This window comes from Olea europaea, chromosome 2 (genome assembly GCF_002742605.1).
Source record: "Olea europaea var. sylvestris chromosome 2, O_europaea_v1, whole genome shotgun sequence".
NCBI lineage: Eukaryota > Viridiplantae > Streptophyta > Magnoliopsida > Lamiales > Oleaceae > Olea > Olea europaea.
The window spans coordinates 11,159,798-11,172,314 of NC_036238.1; positions in this window are offsets into that span (position 1 = coordinate 11,159,798).

The following is a 12,517-nucleotide window of genomic DNA, read 5'->3' on the forward strand; positions in this document are numbered from 1 at the left end:
TTTCATTTTCTTCAACGGTCCTGTCTACTAATCACAGATGTACTGTATATATATTTTATCCCCGTCCGAGATCCCATAATTAGGTACGAGTATAAATGATCGTTTTGCCCTTCTAATTATTCTTACTAACTTAAGTTTCATTTTCTTCAACGGTCCTGTTTACTAATCACAGATGTCGAAGTTTAACAGTCACTAAACACTGAGCAAAGATTTTAACCGTTCAACAATAATTACTTAAGTAGTCACTCTACCCATTTTTTAGGGTGACGGTTTCAGACACGAATTCATGTTCTCTACTCTACTCATTCTCAAGTTGCCAACTCATCAAGATAGTTGACTAATAAAATTGATTTCACCCATTGATGAATCAAAGAACCATTAAAATCATGAAAAGATATACATAATCTTTTAGATGAAACACACAGGGATCAAGTGGAATTTAATTCTCCGCTTGATCATGCTATATAATTTAATTTGACACATGGTCCGTTCAATACACTCCAAGTATTCTAGTGTCACCTTTAAGTATTTCTATAATAAGGACAAATCACAAACTTGAATAGTGAATTGGTCAAAACTACAACGTTCCAGTACAAGTTACCAACCCTTATACATTGGTTGTGAACAATTTTTTTGTGACCAAAATATAAGTTGTGTCATACTGTACTTCTTAACGCAAGCGCCCAACTTATATTATCTCGTGTGATCATAGGCACTTTAATTTGCATGCTCAATAATAAATAATGCAATAAATAAAACCACAATTTATTTATTATAAATTATTATTTTACCACAGCAAATATACTATATGGGCACACAACCCAGCAGATATATCATTTTCATGATGTGTTAATTTTCAGTTTATATTGGTAAGAGAATTTTATGTATATTTGCATGTTTGGATTCGACAAGGAGTTGCAAGCATCTCATTGGATTAAATTCATTTTACCTATCCCTTTCTTATTAATGATTTTAAGTGAAAATTATCATGCTGGACAGTAGCAATACTTTAATAACGTTACAATTTTCTTACGCATACTTTACTTGCTGGACGCATCATTTTACTTCATGGAGAGTTAACTCTCTTTTGACTTTCTTTATATTTTTTAAGTTTGGAACATGCTATACTTCATAAATTCTAGCATTCTTCCATTACATTAAAAATGAACTGCAAGTTCGCATACTTCAAATTTCAGGATAATCACAGTTGAAAAAAAACCATTACATATTATTTACCATCAAGAATTGAGTTCACATCATTGAGAGGCTTGTAGAATTTATTATAGTATTTTTTGTAAATTGTGTTGAATGGTAACGTGGAATCAGTCTCAATATATTTGGGAAATGTTTTCATGCCTCTAATGTCATCTTCAAGACCTCAACTTTGATTTTTATGCTCTCTGCTAAATTTTCATATTTTTTGGTAAATGTTTGCTAGGTTAAAAAAATTTTTTACAACTCGGTGCACGACCAGGACTTTCTATAATTTTTCTATGTTTATATTGTCAAAATGATAAGTTCGTACACTATTTATCAATTATGTCTAACTCTTAAATCTTTCCAAGTATTGTTTGACTGGACTGTTAATGTTATGAAACCCATTTTTAGTAATGATTCAGGAACAAACCACAATTCTTTTCTCACTACCATTTTAGGACCAAGAGTGATAGAGAAATTGGCCTAAGTTCAAGTGTTCCTGGAAATAAATTCTAGAAGTGTAGAACAGTATCAAATGAAGGGCCACAATATCACCTTCTGAGACTCAATGTTTTTCTGTTGTTTGCTTTCCTTGAATGTGCACGAACAAGGATGGGACTGATTTTTTTGAACCTAATCTCTGCAATCCACAAGTCCCTTTGCAATAAAGCTGGCTATTCTAGAAAAGGTGTAGGTGTTGAAAACAATAGTTATTTGTAAACAAACCAATTAAAAAGGAGCTTTGAATCTCCTTCGAATTGGAAATCACCGAGGTTTAATTACTCTTTTATATCAGCCCCGTAGTTCATACATAGTTACGGGCCTAATTTACGGAAATTGATAGCGATATGGTATAAAAGATATTGACAACTTGATTAAATTTTTTTTAGTGTGAAGCACGTGAATCGCATGTGAAATGGACATGATTTAGTTTTGATTAAACAATTAATTTTGTTGAATGCTATTGAATTTTTTAATTTTTTAAATTTTTTTTAAATTTTTTTAAATTTGTTTATATCTATTCCATCCTTGGTGGCTAGCATCTATAGTTTTTGGTGTGTTCATTAATTAAAAATAAGATTTTAGGAATAGACAGTGATAGCAACATTTTTCCATGTTAATAAAAAGATTTAAGAAAAGTAAGAACTCTCTCATAAAGAGGATTCCTAAGCAAATATGAATTAATTTGTCATGTACATCAGAGATTATGCCCATTTTCCGAAGACATAACTGTTATAATCAAAAGTCTATCTTCCATCAATTAAAATTTTAGTAAGAACCGAAAATCGTCTGTTCAAATTATGCCTGATTCTTGAAACTTGAAGTCAGAATATCTCTATTATTTTCTCATATCTTAGCTCACAATTTATGGTATCTCATCCTCTCATTTTCTAGAGTTCATACAGTTGGATTTCAATCTTAAAAATGTACCATATGATAATGAATGTGTTATGGTAAGATATTGAAATAATTCAGAAGTAACAAACAAAGTTGAACACTAGATTGAAAAATCGTTGTTTCCCTCAATACAGATTTAAGTTGAAAATAAACATAACTCTAGATTAATTTTCAACTAAAGTATGAATGTGACGTACACATGTAACAACCAATTGCACTAGTCAAATTTTAGAATAACTGGTAAAATAAAAAGAAAAGAACGAAAGAAAAAAGAAGATATTGACAAGAGAGATGGGAGTGCATGAGAGAGAAGAAGATTGGCAGAAGGTAACAACAGTGTGAAAGTTAACGAGGAGCTTTGAATCTCCTTCCAAATGGAAATCACCTAGGTATAATATCTCTTCAATCTATGCCAGCACCATAGTTTATTCATAGTTAGCCAAGTACACCAGCAATATGCAGGATGAATGTATGGAAATTGGTAGCGATATATAGGTTTGTTGTAAAATGATTCCTGCAAATAGAGATAATGAAACATGTAGTTAGTTAACTCTTAACCAAATTACGATAATCGAATTAAAATATAGAAATTGCAAGAAAACCACTTTCCTATCAAGAACTATGCTCAGAATCAAAGATGAAATAATGGGGCTTAGATTCACCAACCCAAATTCACAAGGTAAATCCACACTCGATTGGACAATGAACCCTACTCCAAACATGAAGTAAACGTCCATAGAACACACCAAGGCACAAAAAGAGGAAGTTGGGGTTGCACAGCTGGTAATAGACGTAGGCTATAGGAGGTAGAAGGCACAGTCACGAAGAGGGCAGAGAGCCAAAGAAACCGTGGAAGAAATCCTTCAGCCAAAGAGCCAAAGGAAGCAGCTGTGTGTTTGTATGTAATGACTTATATAAGTGGAATTAGGGTGGGTAAATAATGGGCCAAGTAAATAAGTGTATCGAGCCCCTATTGTCCCTAATTATAACATGTGAGATTCTTGGTCCATCTTGGTTCCTTGGACCATCAATTGTAACCTTAAGTCAATTGATGTATAGTATTCAATAACAGGCTTCGAACGAAGCCTAAGAACTTAATTTGACCCGATTTATCATCATCGCCCCGGGTTTGTATTTGGTATCAAGTACCTAACAAACCTCTACTTTGATGTCAAATACACCTGCAAAATGAGAAAACAAGTGTAGTAGTCATACAATGTGATTTCAAACAAAATTAAAATGTCACACATCTTTATCGATATTTAGAAGTGTATGACAGTTTTTGAACTTTACCAGGAGAACACTTTACTGCTCATATCTATATGGTTATAATCTAAATTTACCTTCTATTTTGGTTATCATTTAATAGCATAGAAATTATTCAAAAGATGGGATTCTATTGATTTTTTACCCTAATCCATCAATTGGTGGCTAGAATCTCTAGTTCCTGTCATGTTTATTGATAATAATATGGTCTGCAGAACTTTGTGGATAACGAAAAGAACATATACTAAAAATATTTATTAATTATAAGAATGAGCTAGTGCAAATAATTTATATCCAAGCACTATTAATTAGTATTACTAATCTGAATTTATTTCCAAACCCATGAAAAACTACCGGATACCATCGAAACTCTATCTTCCATTGATTAAATTGTTAATAAATCCCCAAAACAAAGTCTGTTTCTCAATATTGTACGTATATTTTTCAAATATACTGCTGAGTGTATGATTTGGTAGAAATTTTTAAAGATGCTTCTGGAATCCTTGTTGATCATTACTTGAATCTTTCGAGACCAAGAGTGATAAAGAAATTGTCCTATGTTCTAGAGTTCCAAGAAAAAATATTCTAGAAAAGTAGAAACAGTATCAAAATGCCGATATAACAAATAGTCATCTGAGACTCAATGTCTGTCTATTGTTTGCTTTCCATTATTGTGCACGAACAAGGATAAGACTAGTTTTTTTGTAAATGAATCCCTGCAATCCACAAGTCCCATGGCAATAAAGCTGACAGTTCAAGCAAAGGTGTGGGTGTAGAGAACAACACAATTAAAAATGAGATTTGAATCTGCTTCGAAATGAAAATCCCCTTGGTTTAATTTCTTTTGTACCAGGCCTCAGAGATCATACATAGTTAAGAAATGAGAACATTGGCAATTTTAGAGTCCCAATTTACAAATCAATAGCTACATAGTATAAAATTTAACGATAACAGGATTCAAATTTTTATAGTGCGAAGAACACGAAATGAACATGATTTAGTATTGGTTAAGTATTTAATTTTGTACAATTCTATTCAATTTTTTTTATGTATTCCAACCTTGGTGGCTAGCATCTATAGTTTTTGTTTTGTAGATTAATAGATTTTAATATTTGCGGAATTTTGTGGACACTGAAAGCAACATATTTTTGTGTGTATCAATAAATTTGCTTATTTTATGAACTGTGTAATATAAACAAATTATTTCAATCCAAACAATGATTAATAGTAAACTTGGTTTTTAAATAGAAAGAGAGAAAAAATTTCATTAGTTCAACTAAGAGATTACAAATTTTGTGAGAATTTTGGGCATTTACGATAGACACCATATGTAAAGTAATCTTTGCATTAATTCCAGATCTTCCAATCTGGAATGTATCATGGCTGGACCTCTCAAGACCAGGATAGCTTGCAGACCACTGAGATAGCATCAAGGCTGGACATTTTAACTTGGTGTCAAAAAATCTATATAATAAGCTCGTCTTTTAGTTAAATTTTAATGATATCTCATCCACTCATTTTCTTGAGTCGATACAATTGGATTTCAAGCTTATCAATATATTGTAACACAATGAATGTGTTATGGAAAGATATTGAAACAGTAAGAGAGTAAGAAACGAAGTCGAACTGTCTAGAAATCGTTATTTCCGTCAAATACCAATTTGGATTGAAATTGAAGATAACTCTAGATAAATTTCACATAAAAAACAAATGTGATGATGTACGTACATAACAACCAATTGCACTTATTAAATTGTATGAGAATTAACAAAATTAAAAGAAATATAAGAGACAAAAAGAAGAGAATGACAAAAGAGATGGGGAAGCGAGAGAGAGAAGAACATTGGAAGAAGTTTCCTTAATATGAATTATGAAAGTTGTTTACAATGTAAAATTAAAATTGTAGCTTATAGATAAAAGTTCTAGGATACCATGAAAACAATCAATGACTTCATATTAGAGAATTAATACGTAAAAGGATTTTAATTACAGTAGTACAATGAATACGTTCAATGCACATGATGTAGTTTTGATTAATCATTTATTTGCATTAAAATTATATTAAAAAATGAGGTGGCTGGACCAAACTGTCTAACCTAAGGAAGGAGGCAAACAAAACCCAATTTTTTCCCTAATCTATCAATCGGCGACTAACGTCTCAAGTTTTTATTTTTTATTTTTTTAATAGGAACTTTCAGAATAGTGAAAGCAACATGTCACTGAAAATATTTATTAATTAAAGAACTAGCTAATACAAACGATTAAAATCCAAGCACTGTTAATTAGTATTATTAATTCGAATTTATGCCCGAATCCATGAAGCCCTGCCCGATACCATCCAAAACAAGGTATAGTTCTAAACATCGTAAATTCATTTTTTCAGAGAGAGAGAGAGATTTTCTAGTGCTACTTTAAAATCACCAAATCCGGGCAGAGCTCATTAATAAATAGATTTTGGGCACTTATGAAACACCTAGTGAGTAAATTAATAAGCGCATAATTAATACACAATGGCATCAGAGTAATCATGGAAAAATTGAAAGGGGTGAGGTTATCAACAAGATAAAGGAACATAGTCCTGTTATGAATGTTGAAAATACTGAAGGAGGCAATGATTTGTTTGAAACTTTTAAAGATGCTTATGGAATCCTTGTTGAACTGTAGGAATGAACCACAATTCTTTCCTCTGGACAATTTTGGGACCAAGAGTGATAGAGAAATTGACCTAAGTTCTAGAGTTCCTAGAAATAAATATTCTAGAAGAGTAGTAGCAGGATAAAAACTTGGATCTACCGTATTATCATCTAATAAGAATGATGTTTGTTTGTTGTTTGTTCTCCTTTATTGTGCAGGAACAAGGAAGAGACTAATTTTTTAGCTATATTAGCCATATAGGGTAAATGTTATTGATAACAGGATACGTGATTTAGTTTTGATTAATTATTTGATTCCGCAAATATTACACAGTAACCGGTGTTTAAAAGATTATTTTTCAAAAATCAGGTTCAAAGTTTAATTAATCATAAATCAGGTAATAATTATATATTTTAATAATAATAATAATATTATAATTAATCGACCTCACTCAATTCATCCCCAATCTCATTTTCAAAACCTAAATATCTCTCTATCTTTACTCTCTCCTCTCCCTTCTCCAAGCTCTCTGCTGTCGGAGAATGCAGATGTCTCTGAAGCTTGAGACACCACCATGAGCTGAGCTCCGATGAGCTGTTCTGAATGCAAAGCTCATGCAAACACCATCGCAAAGCTGTAAATATGGAGATGTTCCAATTGCAAATGCCACCGCAGCTTTGCCAATGAGATACCACCGCTGCAGATCTACTACAGGTGATGCTTATGCTTGTCGCACAGATGCTATTGATTACACCACATTTTAGCTGATATGTGGTGATGGTACCACGATTTTCTGCTGGTACGCGGCACATTGAAGATCTGAAACCCACAAATCTGAATGTCGGAGGTGTCATCACGTGCTCGAAGATATTTAGAGTGGCGGGTGGTTTTCATGCTGATGTAGTTTTCAGTAGTGGCGAAGTGGGGGTGTAATGTTGGTGTTGATGTTGTTTATGGTGGTGGTAGTGGTGGTTTGGGGTTGCTACGATTTTCAGCAAGACAGCATTGTGGTGTGGTGGTAGTGTTGCATCGGGATGTGATGTGTGGTGGGTTGGCAGGTTCACATCTAGTTGGTGGTGGTGGTGGTGGTGATAGTGGTAAGGTGGTGATGTTGTGGTCATGGTGTTGTGTTGTTATTGTTGATGGTGGTTATGGGGGTGGCGGTGGCGGTGGCAACAATAGTGATGGGGTGGGATGAGGAGTGTTAATGACAACTATTTGATTGATTTGTGACCAAGTATCAGTGGTGGATGGGGATCGGGATCATGATCGGGATCGGGGGTTGGGTGTTTGGTATATGTGACAAACTATTTGGTTCTTCATGACTAACTGTTAAACTGTGACATTAAAATTTGATAATTTGTGACTAAAAAAATAATTTTTGACCAATAAATTTTAAAATATGTGACAGATGACCTATAAATTTTTTGATTTGTTATGTACATATGACCATTAATTGTATAATTGTGACCTTATTACATTTATAAGATATATAGTATAACAGTTACTGATTACAGGATTAAAATTTTTTTTTGTCTCTATGCATAAGCCTTGATCATCATAATCCGATTTTTTTGATAATATAATTAGTAAGAACCAATATGCCATCTGAGCCACAGCGACTGTGTGTGACATATCGGACACGGACATGTGCGCTAGGCACGTGTTAGACGCATCTATGGAAATTTCCTTTTTATGTGTTTACAAAATAGAGCTCGTTGAAAATTCATTACTTCAACTAAAAGATTACAAAACTGGGGCAGAACTCATTAATAGATAAATTTTGGGAAATTAAGAAACACTTTTGTAACAGCCCCATGGTTAATATATTGTTAACAATCGAGTACATCGGCAATGTACAAGCCGAATTTACGAAAATTATTAGCAATAGAATATAAGAGTTACTGATAACTGGATTAAAATTACTATAGTCGAAGCACGTGAATCGCACATGAGATGGACATGATATAGTTTTGACGAGGCATTTAATTTTTTTGAAAGGTATTATTTTTTTTCTATTCCATCCTTGGTAGCTTGCATCTATGTTTTTCGTGTGTTCATTAATAAAATATATGTGAGTGTGTGTGTGTATTAGGAATAGACATTGAAAGTTACATTTTTCATGTTAATAAAAATATTTATTAACTTTAAGAGCTATCTAATACAGAAGTTCTCTAACCGAATATGGATTAATTTGTGTTGTACCTAAGAATTTGCGCCCAGTTCCCCAAAGACAGAACTGTTATAATCAAAGCTCTATCTTCCGCCATTAAAATTTATAATAACTACCAAAAGCCATATGTATAAATCTCAATCAATAATAACCAAGTGAGAAGACAAGGAAAGGATATCACGAAACAACAATTCCAAATATATTAACGAACAGATTTTTACTCGACCCATATAACTTATTCCTGCACTTGCCAAGAAGATTTTAGAATGTATCTTTTTAGGCTAAATTTTGAGGTGCGGCTACAATTCTTTTAACTTTCTCTTGGTCAGAGAATTTTGATTTGATTTTGGCTTCATATTTCATAAAATCAAAACCACTATATCCCCCATTGAATACTTAATTTTCTTTCCAGGATGTCTATAAATATTACTCAATTTCCAAAACTAATTACTTTCCAAAACTAAGTTTACTTATTGGATGGAATGATGTAAAATGAAAATGATTCCTTGCCATTAGTTTAAATAAGATATCAATTTTTTCAATTCACACCTCTAACACCATGTCAGGTCATTGGTGAACAGGATCGATAAGTAGGGGATACAACAGTACAGATGTATTCCACATATCAAGATCCCTGATGGGCAATTTGATTTGTGGGCTCTATGCATATGCCTTGATGATCACAATCCAATTTTTTTCATAAAATAATTAGCAAGCACCAATATGCCATCCGAGCCCGAGTGACGACATCAGACATATATCTGACATAGACACGTGTGTGCAACGATGGAAATGTCTGGTTTTATATGTTTATAGAACAAAACTCATCGAAAATTCATTACTTCAGCTAAAAGATTACAAATCTGGGGCAGAACTTGTTAATAAATAAATTTTGGGAAATTCAGAAACACTCCACGAGTAAACTAATATTCACGTTAGTCCTGCCAGGTCTTCCAATCCCGATTGTGTCACAGCTGAGCCTGTCAAGACAATGATAGCATCATGGCTAAAATCTCTATTATTTTCTCATCTCATATCTCACAATTTATGGTATCTCATCTTCTCATTTTCTTTAGTTCACACAGTTTGATTTCAATCTAAAAAATGTACCATATCATAATGTATGTGTTATGGAAAGATATTGTAATAGATCAAAATTAAGAAACAAAGTTGAATTCTAGATTGATAAATCGTTATTTCCATCAAACACCAATTAACATTTATGAGAATTAATAAGATTGAAAGAAACATAAGAAAGAGAAAAAAAAAAGACATTGACAAGAGATGGGAGCGCCTGAAATGGAAGAAATTGGGAGAAGGTACATGGGCAGTGTCAGAGTTAACAAGGAAAAAATGAAAGTGGTGAGGTTATGAACAAGATAAAAGAACAGATTGCTGCTATGGATAGCAAAAATACTGCTGGAGGCGATGATTTGCTTGAATCTTTTCAAGAAGGTTCTGGAATCCTTGTTGAACGTTATAGGAATCAACCACATTTTTTTCTCCCAACCATTTTGGGACCAAGTGTGATAGAGAAATTGGCCTAAGTTCTAGTTTTCCTGGAAATAAATTCCAGAGGTGTAGAAGAGTATCAAATGTGGGGTTACCATATCACCTTCTGAGACTCAATGTTTTTCTGTTGTTTGCTCTCCATGAATGTGCACAAACAAGGACGGGGCTAATTTTTTTTTAACTCAGTCTCAGCAATCCACAATTCCCTTTTGCAATAAAGCTGGCAGTTCTAGAAAAGGTGTAGCTGTTGAAAACAATAGCAAATTTGCAGGCCACCATTAAAATGGAGCACGGAATCGCTTTCGAAATGGATATCACCATGGTTTAATAACTCTCGTATACCAGCCCCATAATTCATACATAGTTAATATTTGAGTTCATCGGCAATATATGAGCCGAGTTTACGGAAATTGATAACCATAGATTATAAAAGTTATTGATAACCTGAGTAAAAATTACTATGGCATGACGCATGTGAATCGCACGTGACATGGACATGATTTAATTTTGATGAAGCATTTAATTTTGTTGAATGGTACTGATTTTTTTTATCTATTCCATTCTTTTTGGCTAGCGTCTATAATTTATTATGCATTCATTGATAGAAAGAAAATAAAGATTCAAGGAATAGACAGTAAAAACAACATTTTTCGTGTTAATAAAAACATTGATCAAGAGCTATCTAATACAGAAGATTTCTAACCCAATATGGATTAATTTGTATTGGACATTAGAATTTACGCACATTTCCACAAAGACAACTGTTTCAATCAAATCTCTATCTTCCGTCATAAAACTTTTAATAAATACTGAAAGCCATATGTTTAAATCTAAATCAATAACAATCGAGCAAGAAGAGAATAAAAGGATATCAGGAAACAACACATTCAAAATATTAAGGAACAGATTCTTACTGGACCAATATAATTTGTTCCTGAACTTGCCTAGAAGATTGGCGAATGTATCTTATTAGTTGCGGCTAAGATTATTTAAATTTATTTTGGCCAGGGAGTTTTGGTTTGATTATGGCTTCATATTTCATAAATAGATTGAATACTTCATGTTCTTTCCAGGATGTCCGTAAATAGTACTCCGTTTCCAAAAATAATTTCTTTCCAAAACTACGTTTGCTTATAAGATGGAATGATGCAAAATGAAAAATGATTCCTTACCATTAGCTTAAATCAAAAGCCGACTTATTCAATTCATACCTCTTAACACCATGTCAAGTCAGTAGTGAACAAGACAGATAAGTAGCAGATACAACAGCATAGATGTATTCCACATATCTAGATCTGGGCAAATTCATTTGTGGTATCTATGCATAAGTCTTGATGATCGCGATCCAATTTTTCTAATAAAATAATCAGTAATCACCAATATGCCAGCCAGAGTGACTGTGTCTGACACACATCCGACACGGACACGTGCGCCGGGCACATGTCAGACGCAACGATGGGAATGTTATGTTTTATGTGTTAATAGAACTGAAATCATCGAAAATTCATTACTTCAACCAAAAGATTACAAAACTGGGGCAGGATAAATAAATTTTGGGAAATTAAGAAACACCTCACAAGTAAACTAATTTTTGCATTAGTCTTGCCAGGTCTTCCAATCCGGATTGTGTCATGGTTTAGCCTCTCAAGAAAAAGATAGCATTTTCTGACCTGCAAGATAGCATGATGGCTGATTTTCAAAACTAAGGGGGCAGGCAGCATCAGAGTTGACAAGGAAAAGATCAAAGCATTGAGGTTATGAACAAGATAAAAGAACAGATAGATTGCTGTTATGGATGTCAAAAATACTGCTGGAGGCATTGATTCGGCTGAATCTTTCAAAGATGTTTCTGGAATCCTTGTTGAATGTTATAGGAATGAACCACATCCTTTTCTCCTAACCATTTTGGGATCAAGTGTGATGGAGAAATTGGTTACCATATCACCTTGTGAGGCCATGTTTTTTCCGTTTGCTCTCCTTGAATGTGCACGAACAAGGATGGAACTAATTTTTTTGTAACTTAATCTATGTAATCCAAAAGTCCCCATGTAATAAAGCTGGCAGTTCTAGAAAAGGTGCTACGTAGCTATTGAAAACAATAGCGTATCTGTAGACCACCGCTAAAGTAGATCTTTGAATCTCTTTCGAAATGGAAGTCACCTAGGTTTAATAACTGTTTTATACCTGCCCCATAATTCAAACATAGTTAACATTCGAGTACAACAGCAATATACGGGCCGAATTTACGGAAATTGGTAGCGATAGAGTGTAAAAGATATTGATAGCTGGGTTAAAAATTACTACAGCGCGAACCATGTCAATCGCATGTGAAATGGA